This window comes from Cavia porcellus, unplaced genomic scaffold (assembly GCF_034190915.1).
Source record: "Cavia porcellus strain 051 isolate PalLab524CR breed Dunkin Hartley unplaced genomic scaffold, mCavPor4.1 scaffold_9, whole genome shotgun sequence".
Lineage (NCBI taxonomy): Eukaryota > Metazoa > Chordata > Mammalia > Rodentia > Caviidae > Cavia > Cavia porcellus.
In genome coordinates, this window is record NW_026947492.1 from 22,838,187 (window position 1) to 22,856,217 (window position 18,031).

The following is an 18,031-nucleotide window of genomic DNA, read 5'->3' on the forward strand; positions in this document are numbered from 1 at the left end:
TCGTAGCCCAACCAAATCAAGAGATTCAGTCTCAAAACATTACTTCACCTTTCTGAGCGATGGTTTTTCATAAATTGGTGACCATCCTGGCTTTGTTGTTATGGGAATTAAATATACACACACCCACACAAAATCTTGTCACAAATGCTCACAGCAGTGTTATTCATGATCACCCGGGGCAGAAACAGCCCATGAATCATCAAGTAAGAAGTGGTACCTGTACGGTGACACAGTGCTTGTTCCTAAATAGGAAGAAGAGTCTAGAAAACACACTAAATGAAAGGCAAGCTATTGTATGGTTCCTTTACAGGAAATCGTTAAGACAGCAAACATACAGAGAAAGAAAGGTAAGTGGTTTTCCAGAGGGTGGGGGGAGAGGTAGAAGGGTAACGGCTACCAGTGAGTGCCTGGGTCTTCAGGGGGTAGGGAGGATGCTCTATCTTAACCACGGTGACCATCACACATCTCTGTGAAGATTCAGAAGAGAGCACCGAGGCACACTTCCTTCCGGTGGATGATTGCACTATGGCTGCAATCGAAGACATACACCCATCAAGTGCCTGTGACATTGTAGACATTCCACAGCTCTCCGTTCCTGCCCAGCTCCCCTTTCCTCCGAGACCTTGTTAGCCTTGAGCTGGACCCAATGTCTCTCTTCCCTACCAAGTGGCAGCATCCCCAGGATGGTTATTTTCTTCTTCGTGAGATTTCTGAAGTGCACAAAGCATTTTTCTGCTCACCCTCATTCTACAGAGACGTCCTGCTAGCAGGGAGGGTTCTCCTCGCCCTGGATCACTGCTGTCCAGATATAAGTCAGCCAAGCCTGTGAGGCATGGCCGTGGGCCCCTCTTACCCTTCTGCCCCACAGAGCGTGCAGTTAGGACCCCGCACTGGCTTTCTGGGTGCAGCTCCTCCTCTTTTCAGGGATGGAACCGGTCCTCAGCTCCCCTCAGCTCAGCAGGCCAAGGCCGGTGGGTGGGAAGGAGTTCACACAGCCTTTGACCACCCCCCCACACCCCGCACACGGTTGCTACAATCAGCCATGCACACGCTTGCTCTCTCTCTCTCTCTCACTGTCCTAGAGGCTCAAGCCAACTCCTGCTCTGTCTTTTTCTCAGTGCATCTTGTATTCCTGTTTTGTTTTTTCTTGTCCATAGCTGCTGAGTTCCTGGAGTCAGCAGCATGAATATTCAAATTTTCATTGAAACTTGCCTCTCTGGAGACCCAGGCTGCCTCCCAGACAAGCCAGAATCCAACAGGACCATTTCAAGCACCTTCTTGCCCCATATTTCTCCTATCTCATTCCTTCTCTCTGTCTCTCACCCCACACTGGCCCAAGAGAGGATGGACCAAACAGGAGGCGACAGGAGGGAGGACCTTGCTGCTCTGCTGAGTGACACCTGGGTGGGAGGCTGGTGTGAAGTCCAAATTTGGGGATGCTCATTAGAGATCAAAAACCAGCCACTGCAGTCCTGGAGGGTGGCTCCATTCTCAAAAGTGGGGCTGAATGGTCTTAAACACATCTGGAACATGAGCCTTCAGCAAGATCAAGCAAAGATGTACCCAACTCCTGCCCCGCTGTGTCAGTTATCTATCTTTATGCAGTAAAAGTGTCCTCAGCTGGATTTATAGGGACCTGCTTGATGACACGTCTAGATCAGACTAAGTACTACAAGCAGGTGATACAATTGCTTTGTTTGTTTGCTTGTTTGGGCAGGAAGGACGCTCAAGGCCAAACTCATCACACTATAAACCCTGATTCCTACAGAAAGACACGAGGCCAGTCACCTGCAGAGCACGTGTAGGTTCCCCGAGTCTTAGCCTTGAAACACGAGTTGAAGTCAGGCTTGAATTCCTGCTCTGCTGCTCACTGGTGCATGACAGAACGGCCTGCCTGGGAGTTTTACAGAGCCAGTTTCTCAGTGTAATCGATTAGGGCTGGAAGACAAAAAAGAAAAAAAAGTCAGGAAGAAACCCAAGAAGAAATAAAGACCTGAGCTCATTTCAAGTTCCTTCCTCCCCTCCCTTCCTTCCCCTCCTTTTCTTGACAGCTCTACCCGGCTGCTCTCACCAAACCTAAACTGGACCCCCTGCAGCACGCACTGCTGCTTCCTGAAGCATTTTTCTCCCTTCCACATTTCCAGTATCTGTAATCATTTTCAGTACTCGGTGTTTTTCAGCATCATTGGAGCCTTGGCGTGTTCTGCCTTGCCAAGGAAGACAGGATAGAAAATGACCTCCAGGAATTGTGAGATTGCCAGCTGGGCTGGCACAGGCCCTGGCACTTTGATCAGCATTGAACCAAAGACATCCTTACAAAGGGCAGAAAATGGGATTGGCACAGCCAAGTTGGAGCCCCACACAGACCAACAGTTGTGAACACGGCCAGGTGGTGTATATCACTTCGCAAATCCCAAAACTTGCTCACTGACTAGATTGCTTCTCCATATCTTAGTGTTGTCTTCCACGAGAATGGAGATAACAATATCTGTTTCACAATACTAAGACAGGACTTAGCGTGGGAACGCCCGACAGAGGATCCAGCAGAAGGAACAGTGAAATATTATGTTCCTTCCTTGTTTAGCAAAGCTGAGGAGCCCTAAAGAAGAGATTAGGACTGGGGACAGCCAAAGGTTGAGCTGGCATTCAGCGAACATTTTAATTCTCAGCTCTAGATTTGAGCAGGCAGCTGGCATCCTGCCAGACCCAAGGACAAATGGCAAAGTGCTCACGTATGCTGTGTAAAAATCTCAGGGCAGGGTATTTAGTCCTGCTGGGGTTTTCCAGGTCTTTGGAGAGCTCCTTTCTCCCTGTCACTCTGTCCTCCCTGACTCCCTAAGAAGATTCTCCCTCAAAATATCTGGGAGAAGGCATCAGACTCTGAGCTGCTTTATGAGGACCTATATAACCTGCATCTTCTCATACTGAAAGCTCAGAAAGCAAAGACTTTGTTTATCTGGGCTGCCAAGCACAAATTAACCAGGGAGCAGAAAAAGCTGAGGGTCAGAAAGAAAAGACAGCCTACAAAATGAGGAGATTAGATTAAGCCAGGAAGATATCCTTGTGCCAGACCCATTGAATTTCCTGAGGTTAACATGACTGCCTTTGAGGCCAGAGCAGCCAGAGCACAGGACCTACTGAATAAGGCTTGTCACCATCCTTTCTCTAACAGCCCTGGCCAGTCGTAGACCCCAGAGTCTCCAGTCAGAGGATGAGAGGTGCAGCTGCAAGCTCCAGTTGCTAGACAGAGCAAGGACAGCAGGAAAAGGTATTGGAAGGGGCATATGATGTACTTGGAGCAGCACACCTGGGTACAAATGTCTTGGGGTTGAAATTTCTACCCGGAAGAAATTTTCTTTGTGCACTCTTTTCTTTTTTGTTAGCACCCAGTACAACTTTGTGTGTTTTCTTTCATGTCCTATTCTTTAGCTCTGTGAATGGCACAACTACCTACTCATTCGAGAGAGAACTTGATTCGGCCCCATACCCAATCCACAGGTTCAACTTGTCTGCTCTCCATGCAGAATATATTCAGGACCAGTCTGTCCTCTTCTGTCCAGTTCCTTTGTTGTCACCCACCATAATATCTTGGCTGGCCTACAGAATCTCCTGCTTATCGATCTGTCTGCTTCCTGCCTGCCCTTCGTGGTATGTTCCCCCACCACCACGGAGATGGATCATGCCAATCAGCTCATGCTTCTGTCTTGCTTAACCTTCTCTCATCTGTCCCCTTGTTCTCATGACCTCTAGACCCCAAGAAACCCAAGTTCACCCCCACTCCATGGCCTCTCCCCATACCATTTGTCCTTGCTCTTTGGGTTCCCACTGAGTGCCCTGCAAATATGCCATGCTGGTCCTGCCCTGGGCTTGGTTATTGACTGTTTCTTCCTTATGGCTGGGTCCTCAGGACTCAGCACTCTGGTGCACTGGGACTCAGCTCCATCGTCACCTCCTCTGGAGTTTTTCAGCATCTGACCCAAGGTAGCACCTCCTTGGCAGCGGTCATTCCATTCTGTCCCGGCTCCTTCCCTTCCTTCTCCCTGCCAGATGTCATCTTGTTTGTTGACCTGTTACTTTACCTGTTCACTTACTGTCTGCCACACCTCCACCAGAAATCTTTCTCCAGGAAAGTTGTGCATTGTGCTATCTGTACCTGCAAACAGCAGAAACTCTGCAAACTTTTCTTAAACAAGTAGTGGTCAGTGAAGGTCAGTGGCCTGAGGGTGCACATGTGCAAGGACCTGTCACTGCTTTACCCTACCTCCTGGCCATTGGACCTCTGCGATCTCTACCTAGAGAATATTGGGAGACAAAGAGAAGCTGTTTTTCTCCAGGTTGCAGGTGAATTCATACTTCACTTTTCTCACCCACCTGACAACCAAGCAAACATACAGGAGTGGTGTGAAAACACACAGTGATTAAAAATGCTGAGGCTCATACGTGGCCAGGAAATGGTACCTATTCACAAGTGTCAGGTGTACCTGTGGCATTTTCCCTCTTCTCTTCTGAAGCTCAACTTACGTTTCCACCGTGTGCAGTGACACAAGACTGCATGCATTTTGAGCCCCATATTATCCTTGAAAACTTATATAGTAAGTGTGTGTTTCTGATCATTTGTTTGCAAAATGCATAAAAAATTATGCACTTTTAGTATTCGTTAATTTATCAAAAGTTTAGAAGTTTTAACAAATGGAAAAGCAGCTGCACCCCATGCAAAACTTAGAAAAACTGAAGGAAATGTGGATGACATACAGAGCAAACAGACTGCAAGAAGCTCCTCAGTTGATGAGGCAGAGAAACGGGTAAGAGACAGCAACTAGAAGACAGAACATGAAGCACACACTGTGAACCAAACAGAAAGCTCTATAGAAAAAATCTTGGTGCCAAAGGAAGGTGTGTGGTCCAGCAGTGAGCCCAAAGTGAAAGATGGTGAGAAGAGCCACTAAAAGGTCACCTATGCACTGCCATGTCTCACTGACAACTAACTTCTCTTAGGACAGGATATGTCTTTGGTATATGTCTCTCTGGCTTCAATTAGTGATCCGAGGATATATGATAAATTGGAAGGGGTTAGACCTTTCAGAGTGGTTTGAAGATGGAATGAAAAAAAGATGTAGCAAAGTAACTGGAAAATAATGAATGTTCCAGAAAGTTCTCTTGAATATAGTCTCAGGTAGTTTTCCTGCTAACCAATGGATAGATCAGTAGTTTTCCTGCTAACCAATGGATAGATCAGTAGTAAGTAACACTTATGGAACTTACAGTGCCCAAGGCTCTTTTCACAGGTAAATGTCCATTACAGCTGCTTCACTGACTACTATAATACTCAAAGTATTACACAGGCAACCATCATTATTATCATCGCCAGTACATAGAGGAAGGAACCAAAGACCAGAGAAACTGAGTAGTCCAAACCCATGGGGCAAAAAAGTTAGAATTCAGACCATCACTGGCCTGATATGCATCCACTCTGGGTTACTTACTGGATGAAACACCTCAGAATGCTTCCCTTCCCATGTGACTTTGGAACAGACCTGAAAGCCGGCAATATATTCTCTGCAAGGCCCTCACCATGGCTAAGCCTCCTCCATATGTGATTGAGGGCACCCTAGAGGCTGAGGTTACTCTGCAGGACTAGGCTTGAAAAACAGAAGCATTCTCGACATGAAATTACTACGGGGGAATGGAGCAAACTCTTGTTGAATATCTACCATGTACCATCGCTGTGACAGTGACTTTGCAGGCAGTATGTCATGTGGTCCTCTCAGTGACCTATGAAGTAGGTATATTGGAATTATTTCTTTTCTATTTTTACTGGCTTCTTTCTTCTTTACCTCCTGGCTGTAAGTATCCATCGGGACCTGTCACATGCTGGGAAGCCTTCTAAGAGCTGGGGACACAGCATTTGAAAAACTGACACTCAGCAAGGTGGGGGAACTGGGCAGATCATGAAAAGCAACCAAATAATCAAGGCAATAAGAGGCTGTGATACAGACTAAGAAAGAAACAGTAGCTATAAAGGCTACTAGCACAGTCTCAGTAAATAGACAGGCTCCGGGTACCGATGGTGCTGTGGTAGCTGCATCAAGATGAACAAGAAGAGCCCTCCCGCAGTGGGGAGCCCATACTCTGCCCCCTCATAAGCCTTCCATCTACCAGGACACTGCTCTGCTTATTTTAGCAGTTCTTATGGCCCAGAGCCCTAGCAATCTCTGGGAGGAGGCCCCCTCTGCCCTGGGCCACTCAAAGTCAAGCTTGAGTGTCCCACCTGTCAGGCAATGATATTAATGGTATCAACCCCTCCAGGCCATTGTACAGCTTAAATGAGGAGGCACTTGGGAGAATTCAGGTGGGTGAGTCCCATGCTTACAGAGGTGGCCTGGATTTGCAGCAAGAAATTGGGAAGGACATAAGAAAAACACTTTTGACTGAGGACTTAGGGCACTAGCACAGGTTTCCAGCAAAGAATCTGATCCATGTCAACGTTTAGAATAGAACCAATGACTGTGTCTCTGACAGCAGTTCCTGCTACTGCCTAGGCTCCATGGTGTAAAACACTGTAAACGCCTGTAGAAGTGAGTGAGGTCTTCACTGTAGGGATGACTTGAGTGGCCAGATGACTGAGGCCCACAGGAAGTCTCTGTGGTGTTACTAAGTCAGGGACTCCTGAGAATTCCTGAGAAGCCATCAAGTGGGTGAAGGACAGTTAGCCCTCTGCCGTGGTGAGGGTCTTTATAGCCTGAATCGTGGGCCAAGTGGGCTGGAAGCAGGGTGGCCCCGAAAGGCCCACAGGATGCAGAGGGAGCAAAAGGAAGAAAAACTGGTCCAGAGCTGCTTGGCAAATTGAGGGCCAGGGTGACTTCGAAACCCAGGCACGCCACAGAGGAAGGCGCCACACACCCTCCTCCAGTCGGTCCTGTGACTGTGGCGTGGCCTCAGCTCTGCTGCCGTGGTTTCTCTGCCTGAGAGGTGGGGTCTGCATGGCTCAGGTCTGCCTAGACACAATGGAAAGAAAAACATGCTATGCAACAGTGCAGAAGGTTATTGTTATTTATTCTGGGTCAAGAGATGTCAACCACACAGAGACAGAGCCAGCATCTCTCTGTCAGGTGTTTAGCCTCCTGTTCACCCAGAGAGGGATCTCACCGTGTGGTCTCTAATCACCGATTAATCACTGATGATGACACGCTGTGTTGACTGTGGATGTGTTTGGAAATTAGCCCACCTGCGGTCTGACTGTGGGTGTCCCTGGGCCCTTCTCACCCACATGGTTAAGCATCAAAGGCAGGGACTCCAGCATCACCAGCTTCTCCTACAGCTCTTCCTGGAGTGGGGTGCTGTGAGGGCTGGTAAGCCTGCTTCCCATGCAGTGCCTGTGGTCACCAAGATGGAGGATGAGACCAGCAGAGCTAGGGTCCATGTACCATGCAGAAGCATGCACTGGAGCATTACAAACAGTGCCAGTGGGGAGATCTTTGAGCAGTGCAATGTTCCTGGGACCTTGGGTGTAAAAGAATACAGAGGGTGTTCCGTGTGTGTGTGTGTGTGTGTGTGTGTGTGTGTGTGTGTTAGGAGCAGAACCCAGCACCTCTCACAGGCCCAGTCAACCTCTCTATCACTGTACTATACACCCAGTCCAGAAATTTGAGCCTGATAACCAATCTCAGGTTCCTTTATGCGGTAGATTCAGACACCCTAAAAAGATATATTTAGAGTAATATCCCTCAGGGACTGCTCCTGGCTGAAGCTTAAATCCCATGTCACTGAAACCCAGGACTCACCCACATTCAGGGGTTAAGGAGCTGACTGGGGACTCAACTCTAGGTGCATGAACACAGGACCGAGACAAGGTTTTGTGACAAGACTTCCAAAAGCACTAATCCCTTCTCTGCCTGTGGTGGCCTCCCACAACTCCACCAAGAACACGTTGCAGATGATAGATTCACGAAAAAAACAAGTCCTCCAGCTCATTTCCACCTCTCTAGGAAATGCACCTCTGTGCACCTGAGAGTGAACCAAACCCTCCCAGGCAAGGTTTCAAGACGGTGTTGTGTCATCAGCAGGAGGGATGAGCAACCAATTCCTATTCATATCGCAATCTTTGCACCCATCTTTATTGTTGGTCGGAAAGTAAACTAGCACGACCACTACGGAAATCTGTATGGAGATTCCCCCAAAACTAAAGCTAGAAAGTTCACTTGCCCCAGTTATTCCCCTGCTGGGGATCTTTCCAAAAGAGTTAGAGACACATAGCACAGGGTTCCATGCCCACTTGTGCCTCTGGCGGCACAGTTCATAGTAGATGATGTTGTAAGTGGTCCATCTATAGAAGAACAGGTAATGAAAATACGGCTTCAGTACACAAAGGGAGCACGACTCTACCATAAAGAAAGGTAAATTTGAGTCATTTGTAGAAAATGGATGCATCGTGAGACCATAATATTAAAAAAAAACAAATCAGACACACAAGCCTAAATAACACATAAGTTCTCCTATATAAGGAACCCAAAATATAAACAATTAAAGAGCAAAATAAAAATAGATGACAGGAAACAGGGAACTAGATCTTTTGCAAATGGAAAAGGGACCAAGAAATAGAGGGAGAGGGGAAAAATGGAACAAGAAGAGGATGGGAAAATTAAGATAATTAAGTACATGTACCAACTCCCCACAATGACCGTGGCCATGATGTACAGCAGACATGTGTTCATAAAATTTTTAAAAAGAAAGCAGTTCCAGCTCCCAGCCCTTGCCAGCCTCCTCCAATGAGGACCCATTTCAGCCTCATGGGAAGGATCCCGCCCTCCTCATGCTCTGAGTGTGGGGACTCTGCACTCACTGCTTTAGTGCCCCCTGGATGGGCCCCTTCCTCCTGAGGACTCTCCCATCCTCACCGCTGATACAGACAGGACCGGCTCACAAGGTTGTGCTGAGGATTTTTAAATTTTCTGCTGCTTGGCTCAAAAGTGATGCTTGTCCAGAGAACTCTAAGTTTTGACCTTTCCCTTGGTGACCCACACACAGTAGGACACTCACTCCTGAGCCTGGGCAGTGACAACCAGCTGAAGGTCACCAGGGGAACAATTCATGTGCTCCAGTGAATAGCGTGGCTGAGATACTCAGTCGATTAGCTGTATTACATGCACCTTCAATTTCTGGCAGGTTGATCAGGACAATAGCCCATCCTAAGCAGAGTGGCATCTGTACTTAGGATTCCACTTGTCTGTGGAAATTCATATCTGCCAACACCACCGGAGCTGTGCCACACTCAGCAAAGGAAGGCGTGCATTAGCAGGAAGGTGAGTGAAACCTCCACGTATGCCTCTCTCCACCCCAAAACACCCTCTCTCTTCAGTGAACTTTGCCCCTGTCTCTCAACAGCCATGTGCACCTGCACTGGCTGGATGGGGCAGCCTTAAAGCTTGCACCCAGAGGGTTTAGACAAGGTAAGGAGTGTAGCAGCTGCAAACTCTAACTTTCTGGACCCACTCTGGGAGAGCATTTTGAATTAGGATTTCTCATAAAGTCCCTTCTCTTCTCCTGTCAAGAGAACAGAATAGTCAAGAAAGAAGATAAGCCTTCTCTCCTAAATCGCCCCATCCACTGGGGCTGCCCTGCAAACAGACTGGGGTTCCGAGCCAAGTCATTTAGTGTATGCTTGGTCAGTTTTCCGATGGGCCACATAAGATCCCTGGTGCCTACCATCACATCATGCTTGAGCTCTCTCTGTGTCTTAGTTACTTTCCTGTTGCTGAGACAAATACCCAACACCCAAAGGTAAAGGAGGAAAGGTTTATTGCAGCTCACAATTTGCACAGGTTTCAGTTCATAGCGGGCTGGCTCCAAGACAGGGTGGCCTGGCAGAGGGGCGACGCTGGGCATAAACGGTCCATAGCAAAGCAGTACAGGCAGAAAACAAGCAGTCACAAAGCAGCAAGCAGTAGGCTACAAGCGACAAGTCCTCGAAAAATCTCCCTGTGACCACACAAGGCTTCGGAGCAGGGGGGAGTCTAGGTACAGGCCATAACACTGTAAGATGGAAAACTTCTGTCATGCAGGGACTGTCTTCACATTTCACACAAGCCAGCTCCATGTGGACTTCCCAATGGTCCTCAGAGGTGATCCTATGACCATGCCTGTGCCTTATCTCTGAAACTGACTCACACTTCCCCTAGTCTATGCATAATTCATCAGTGGTCTAACCCTCCAATAGTAATAGAATACTAATAGTATTAGAATACTCTGAAATAGTTGGACCTCCAAGCATGGACCTAGAATCACTCATCTCTCTGCATATCTCATCAACAGACTCAAACTCCTAGGGGCCAAATTTCATGCAGACTTTTCCCGTGAGAAGCTAACAGTTATTTGCAGTTGACAAACTTTGTCCAGCTCTTGAAGGACAAACGGCAGATCTGGAGAGAGCCAGCAAGCTCCCAAGAATTTAATCAAGGGCAATGAACCGTGGGACTTCCCTTAAGGGTAATCACCTGAGAGAGCAGTGGTTGTTCTAATTCTGCAGTGACCATATTAACCTGCTGTTTCCCACTATGATTCCCTGAGGATAAAGCGGCGCACTGCTATACCCCAGTGAATACGACTCCTGGCCCCGAGCCAAGAAACATGGGCATTTGGGCAATGGAAGGAGAGGGAGAGGCGTGCGCATTGGAAAATTCTCACTGAATGGAAACTTCTGACTTGCATTTCAGAGTATTCAAAAGAATCTTGTCCTAGAAACATACGCAGGCTACATGCATCTGTCTACAGTGCAAACTTACTAAGCACCCCATCCGCAGAACACGGCACGGGGCAGATCACACAGACCAAGATGACTCTGTGGTGTCCTAGGGAAACAGATTCAGGAAAATAATGACATTTTTGGATGAGAAAATTATCAATCTAAAGCATTGCTGGGACAATACAGATTAGCATTTGTCCTGGGTCCTTTGAGCATCTCATTGTCCTCCTATGAGCTCTTGAGTTCTTCCTTCACGCAATGGGTGAGGTAAAGTCAATGCCTAATTGCAATTAGTGTCTCGGTGCTCTGCTTTTTAGTAGAATGACACTGGATGTTTTGTATTTGCCAGATGAGCCCCCTAGGAAAGGTTTTGAGAAGCAATGCTTGAGGAAGAACAGCTTCAGATTCTCGGTCCTTTGGAAGTGACTGTCCCCTGTGCCATCCTTGGCTGCTTTCTGCTATTTGTTTTGAAAGGATCGAGGAGTTTAGGACATTCTCCATTTTCCTATTTGCTGGAAGCATCCAACAAGGCAATGGCAAGGATGCACAGCACCTTCTCTGCAGATCCTTCATGGCAAGCTGAGCACAGGCAGCTTGGGGACGCCCCGCTGAATCTGTAAGGTGGGGATGATCTCATGGGCAAAGGCACAGCTGGGCCTAGAACGAAGCTCCCCAACCCTTCCTGCTTTCCCTCCACTCAGGCTGGCCATCATTCTCTGAAATGCCCAGCTGATGTGGGGCAATGAGAAAACAAGTGTCCAAAGCAAAAGCTGTTCAAACTGATGGTTCTTCCCAATGACCTTCAATTAGCTTTGGCCCAAAATGATTTCTGCACTTGAACTCACTTGGTGGGGATATAGGTTAGCAGCACAACCCACAGTCTTCCTCTTGGGCTTTCCAAAAGCTAAGGTGGGATCTTAGTCTAAATCCCAGCTCTGCCACGTTCTGGCTCTGAACATGGCCCAGCGCTTCTCAAATAAGGTATGTTGAAGGAGTGTCCTGGGTCTCGAGACCCTGGCACCCTCAGCCCCTGAGGTCACATGGGGCCTGAGACAGCAGTCCTAGGGGCACCAGCCTCGTTCCCATGCCCAGCACACCTGACCAGCACCATCATGCTCCAGGCGCCCAGAGGAGGGAACTTGGGAGACATCACTCAGGTCCTCCTTACCTCTCTGTGCAAGGGGACTGAGAAGGGCAGCTACTCTTAGGAATGAGTCCCAGGACAGACTCAGCGCACTGTCAGACTCAGTTGAAGTAGTAGGTACAATGGGCAAAGAATAGTAAGCACAGTAGCAGTTAAAAAGGCCACGGACTCTCCGTATTGACATTCCTATTCCTGACAGCGTCGTAACTTTACAATACCACAATAAACAACGACACTCTAGGGATCGAACTGATGACTGTGTCTTTGCAAGGAAGGCGTTTATGCCACTGAGCTAAATCCCCAGCTCCAGCAACAACACACTTTTGCCCTTTCTCCTAGGGGTGGCCATTGGGTTTAGCAGAGGCTCATAAAGACCGTTGTCTATAGATCCAAGTGGATGCCTCCCTTGAGACCTAAGCACCCAGGGGAAAGGAGACACTGGCTGTGACACTTTCACTGTGCAGAAGTCTCACATGTGCTTTTCAGTGGTGAAGAAAGAAGAGGAGCCCAGCACCTCATTTCTTTGAGGCTGGATTAAGGATAAAAAAGCACTGTTTGCCATGTGAAGCATACACCCATGTGGACCTCGGGGCCTTTGGCTCCTTTTCATCCCACCTGTCTCCTCCCACAGCCAATCAGCAGTGGATCTTGAGTCTTCTTCCTCTTTACATCTCCCTCCTGCATCCACGGCAATGACCTTTACCCCACTCCACTCGCCTTGCATTTAGCAAAGCAATCTTTCCGCAGTGTAACAAGGTCTCACCACAGCTCCCACTGTCTCCCAGACACTGCCAAGCTCTACAGCATCACAGACAGAGCCATCATCTACATCATCATTGCTGTCATCTACAGCTACTCTTGTCCCATACACCTTCTCTCCTCATTCCCTTTGCTAGTCTCGGCAGCTCAGGCTTCACATGCATGTCCTGTATGTGCCAGGCTGTTCCACACGCCTATATAGTTTTATCATGACATTCCCTTGTTCTGGAATTTTCTTTCTCCTGCCCTCACCAGGTACCACCCTGCCTTTTCAGGAATCTTAAGACTATGCCACCATGAAGTCTTCTATCCAATGTATGGCCCCATGCACTTAACATGGCTACTCCGCAGCATGGCAGTCCCTGATCAGCATGGCATCTCTTTGTGCGACACCCTCTAGACCGTCCTTGCCAAGGCACCACAGCAAAGCACAGCTGGAAATATAAACAATTACCGGGTCATTCAGGAGTTTCCCTGGGACCGGCAAACTCCCCAGAACATCGTGACTTTGTTTATTACAACCTTCTGAAAGATAAATGAAGAAAAAAGCTGTATGTATAACGTTAGCATTAAGGAGACAGATAAAATTGAAGAACAACAGCCATCAATAGCATCTTACATTGTAGAGCAAAGGGGAATTAAATGTGAACTCAACACAGAGTCAAACTGCTGAGACCTAGCAGCAGTTACAGAGAGAGCCGTATGAGACAGAATTAGGAAGCCTTCAATCTATGGAAGCCACGGGGCAAGGAAGAGGCCAGCCCTGTGAGTCACAGCTGAATCCTGGTAGAATCACCAAGCTATGAAAAGATCTAGAGCAGATTTGTAACCAAGCACCAAAAATGCTTCAATAAGAAAAGGAAAGAGCCATGCATGGAAGAGCTTGAGTCTCGCTTCTACAGAGCAGAACACGTTTGATCATCCCACGCATCTTATATCAGAATGTTTAAAATCAAAAGCCACCAGCAGCACAAGTTCTTCATGGGTGATCCGTATACTCAGCTGCTTTGTAAGTTCAGTCTTGTGCCTAATCTAATCTCATGTACTTCCTTCTGCAGAAGGAAATTCAAAGAAAACACACCAAAAAAGAAAGAAAGAAAAGAAAAAACAAGCCTTTGCTGACGGTCCATGCTTACCTAGATACCCTCACCCCACTGCTGTTGGAAGCAGGGCTTGGTGGTGCCCACTCACACACATCAGTCCAGAGGAAGACAGCACAGCCAAGCCCGAGACTGAAGGGATGCACGGGCACTGGGCAGCTTCACCAACACAAAAGCACCCCACTTTCTATACCCAGCTAAAATGAGGGAAATCCTGTCTTTTCTAAAGGTTGGCAACTGCAAATGAGCGCTCCTTGTGAGCAGCTCTCCCAGAATCTGTGAGACAGAGTTGCGTGAAGGGACCCCACCATGTCTGAGCAGAGGGAAGCAGAGACGTCACTGTCACAAAGTACTGTTTCCAGAGCTCAACAAATGCTGAAAAATCCAACTTGCATTACTCAAAGTGGTGCAAGATTCCATATAGAGCTGTGTGAGGAAATAAACGGAGGGCACTGAGAGGTGACAACATGCCTTACTAACGTGCTTGCTCTTTCTGTGACAGACTCACCAACACTGTTACTCTCTATGTTACAAGGGGGAAGTCTCAGGATGGTCCCACTGATGTCTTGCACCGGTTGAAAAAATGCCATCACCCATAGATGTGGTACCCACATCCCTCCAGCTGGGAGGAGACTTTGAAACTAAGAACATCACAACCAAAGACCTCAGCCTCCTCCCAGCTCCAAAGCTGTGCAATGGCCCCAGGAAGACAGGATAAAGCTCCCAGCCAGTAATCCACGGGTAACCAGCAGGTCAAAAGCACTCTGTGCATGAATTAAAACCACACTTTTGTCCGTTGGGAGTGGGTGGACAAGTCTATCTAGGTTTGAAATGGGGAAAGAGGGCTAGGTTTTCACAAGAATTAAATCCTTTTTTTTTTTTTTTTCTGCAGAGACAATGGGACATTTCTCCCCTTACCTCATGGATTGCCAGAGCAAATGTGGAGACAAAACCTCATTTTCTTGGTCCCCAAGGAAGCAGCCAGGTCCTTGACATGTTCGAGTCCTTGCACCTTTATCCAAGACTTTGGGTAACCCCGGCAAAGCTACTTGGGACCTTGTTGGTTTTTATGTCTATGGGTCAGCTCAGACCGGCTGCGGACTCATCTGTATGCAACAGCTCCCAAAGAACATAGTTTACTTTATAACCGGATCTAACAAGAGTAGGCGTGGCGGTTAAATGGGCTTGATACACCAAAGGTGTTGAGCTGCCTGGGCTAATTAAGAAAGACTGTTTACGGAGAGCCATGACTTGGAACTGGAAGGCCAATATGTGTGCGTGATGGTCTCCAAATCAAATGCGTGGCGTTGAGCACATGTACGCAGGAGGCTAGGTGCTCCAAGGTGAGTAGTCGGGGTCCTCGAGGAGCCCATTCAGAGCTCCCCTACTTGGTCACTCACCCTAGAAGGTCAAACTGACCTGCCCTTCCTTTGACCCTTCATTGGGTGCTCTGGCAAAAAGACAACATAGAGCTTTCTAACACAGATTGTGCCGTAGACAGACCAGAGCTGAAACCTTGCTCCACCCATCACCTGTGTCACCAGAGCATGGTCACCTAGCTTCCTCCCTGCCCTCAGAAGCTTGCAGTGGAAAGAAGTCTGCTATTGTACCTGCCACTGAGTAAACGCTATTGCAATGCTCAGTGTATTCCACCCCCATATTCATCTGCCCAAGGCTCCTACTGAGAGGTTTCTCATCTCTGGTGCCCTCAGAGTTGATCTCTTCCTGGTGTTCCTCCAAGTCATCCTATCTTCGAGGAACCACCACTCCCTCACAGAAGTCTTGCTACTGAGCCATCCCTGCACCAGAGAACGTGAGCAGGCCAAGGGCATAGTCAGAGGAGATGCGCGCCTTCCCCCGGAGGGAAGAGCAGGAGAGAGATGCAACCAGCAGTAACACGGAAACCACAAGCCAGGGACTCTGCTGCTACAGTATTTGCAGAGTGGGCACCATGAACACTGATGCAAAATTACATGGGAGAAGAAAATTCTAATTTCAAACACTTCAAAGGAGGGCCGAGTGTCACGGAGAAGCAAAACAGAGCATGGTAGGTTGCTACAGTCTTGTGATAGATTAAGAGGTGAAGCTTTCACACAGCGATGAAGTCCTGAAAGCAGAGCCCACAGACGATGTAGGGTCCTTGTGACAAGGCTGGGTGGCCGCTGTCTTCTGTGAGGACACAGCCTCCTCCTCTCGCTTCTGTACTGTTGTCTTCTTCTGCATACACAGCATCATGGCTCCGTCTTCCAGGGAGAGACCAGGCACTCACCAGACAACCAAACGCCAATTCTGCATTCCCTTGATCTTGGACTTTTCAGCCTCTTGAACTGTGAGAAATAAATTTCTGTTGTTTATAAATAACCCATCCTCACAGATTCTGTCATAGCAGCACAAACAGAATGAAACAGAGGGGTAAGTAAAACCGTTTAGGGTAGCATTTCCCATGTGAAATTTGGTTGCAAGAGATCCTCACCAGGGGACAGCAAGGCCTCAATGGAAGGAAGCAGCAGCACAAGAGACACAAGGCTCACGCTGTGGATAAACTTCCACGTCCCTCCGCGGTCTCCTTGGGAACACCATCCGTGCTTCCGGTCTCCAGGGCCATTCCTTCCTTTCTCAGCCCACTTCTGTGAGATTCTCTGCTCACCTTCCCAGCTCTCCCAGCTCTCCCATGGGCTGCTCACAAACACCACGTTCGGCCCCCTGACTCCAAGAAGCCCACTGCAGGGTCTGGCCCTGGAGGTACGGCATGCACCCTGCAGATCTCCAGACTCACCTGGCTGCTGCATGCTGAGCTGACTAAGTGGAGAGGAAGCTAAGGAGGCTGCTTGAGAAGTGGGCTCCTCTCAGGGTGATCTTGGCTGGAGGACTCCTGCATGGCCACTTAGAGCCATCCAGGGACTCCGGGCTGTCTAAGACACTCCCTCCAAGCTGCCCTCCTCTCTCTTTCCCCCGAGGTTTGTCTCCTGGCTTCCCCTGGTTTACTCTCATTCTATTTTCCCTAATAGAATCTTTGCACTTTTGATCCCATCCTGGTGTCTGCATCTTAGGAAAGGTGGACTGGCACACTGGGATGTTTACAAAAGATGGAACCCTCAGAGTTTGGCAGAAGAGACCCTGGGGTCCTTCAGGGTATCTCGGGAAAGGAATTTCAGGATCCAATGTCCAGAGCAGTGGCCCCAGGAGAAAGATGTTGTGTGTCCTCATCAGCGTTAGTTGTGGGTGTCTTTCACTCTTCTGAATTACCCAGCAGATGACTGTGGCAGTGCAAACACACACACACACACACACACACACACACACACACACACGCCTCTTTTACAGGTAAACATTACCTCTCACAGACAGTACAGAATAACCCCTCAATGAGGAAAGTAAATGTCCTTATCGCCACCTCATTCATGTGCAAGGCAGGTCCCTCTTAGCACAATCACACTAAAATGTCTGGTTACTATGCCAACCAGGTAGGGATCTTCCCACTGTCCCCGACCCTTTTCTTCCCATCTTCAAAACTGGACTCCTTTGCATGTGCCGAGAATGAGAAATGGGCTGCTGCTAAGCAACAGGGAGGGAAGATGATGTATTCTTTCAGATCCACAAAACTTAGTGATAATGAGGAAATGAAGACCTTTGACCTGGTGGAACACTGCAGCTTCCATAAACCCAGCAGAGCCAGGGCTTGGTCTGTTCTTTACGCTGTCTTTACAGAGCACACATTTGCTGTTTTACTACCTTGATGGTCAGAGAAAAAGCCTTCGCCCTCATCATCTAGCAGCTGGTGTCAGGGTGAGGAGGGAGGCTGTCCGTGTCCTGCTCTGTCCTGGTCTTCCGTGCTGTCCAGCCACACTGGACTGCCTGAAGGGATAGTATTTTCATGTATCACTCTAGCTCCCTCCTCCGTGTCTGAGCAAACATCAAAGTCAAAAGAGTGGTTTTTTTCTTAAAGAAATTTGAAATTATTGTCTTATCCATGACTGATATTCCAAGAGGAGCCATTTGGGTAAACCAAAGGTGTCCAGAGGTGCCAGTCTGATGCAGGGGAAGGAGGACATTCACTCCTCTTCATGCAATGAAGGACAGAGCAGGACGGGTTCTGAGGGTCGAGAGCCTGGAGTGGGTACAGAACAGATGGCAGGGAAAGCAGGCAGGAATTTGCAAAGTAGGACCAAATTCTGGGATGGAGGGGTAGGAGGTGTGTTTGCATGGCCCAGGCAAGAGCAACCAGCCCAGGGAAAGCTGCTGAGGCAAGTTCTCCTGGCCAGAAAAAGGAAGGGGAGACACTCAGAGGCA

The 18,031-nt window shown here is 48.3% G+C and overlaps 1 protein-coding gene across 2 annotated transcripts in view; it reads right to left on the minus strand.

The window, feature by feature from the left end:
• Kcnj1 (potassium inwardly rectifying channel subfamily J member 1) overlaps positions 1-14,877 on the minus strand; it is a 28,440-nt gene extending 13,563 nt beyond the window's left edge. The window contains exons 1-2 of one of the 2 annotated variants that reach the window (XM_013155374.2): positions 14,660-14,869; positions 1,789-1,938 (exon numbers count right to left, since the gene is read on the minus strand). The gene's annotated coding sequence lies outside the window, so the exon portion shown is untranslated. Of the gene's footprint in view, positions 1-1,788; positions 1,939-14,659 lie in introns of both variants that reach the window. The other variant, XM_063256058.1, reaches the window with a different exon arrangement.
• Between the last annotated feature and the right edge of the window lie 3,154 nt (positions 14,878-18,031).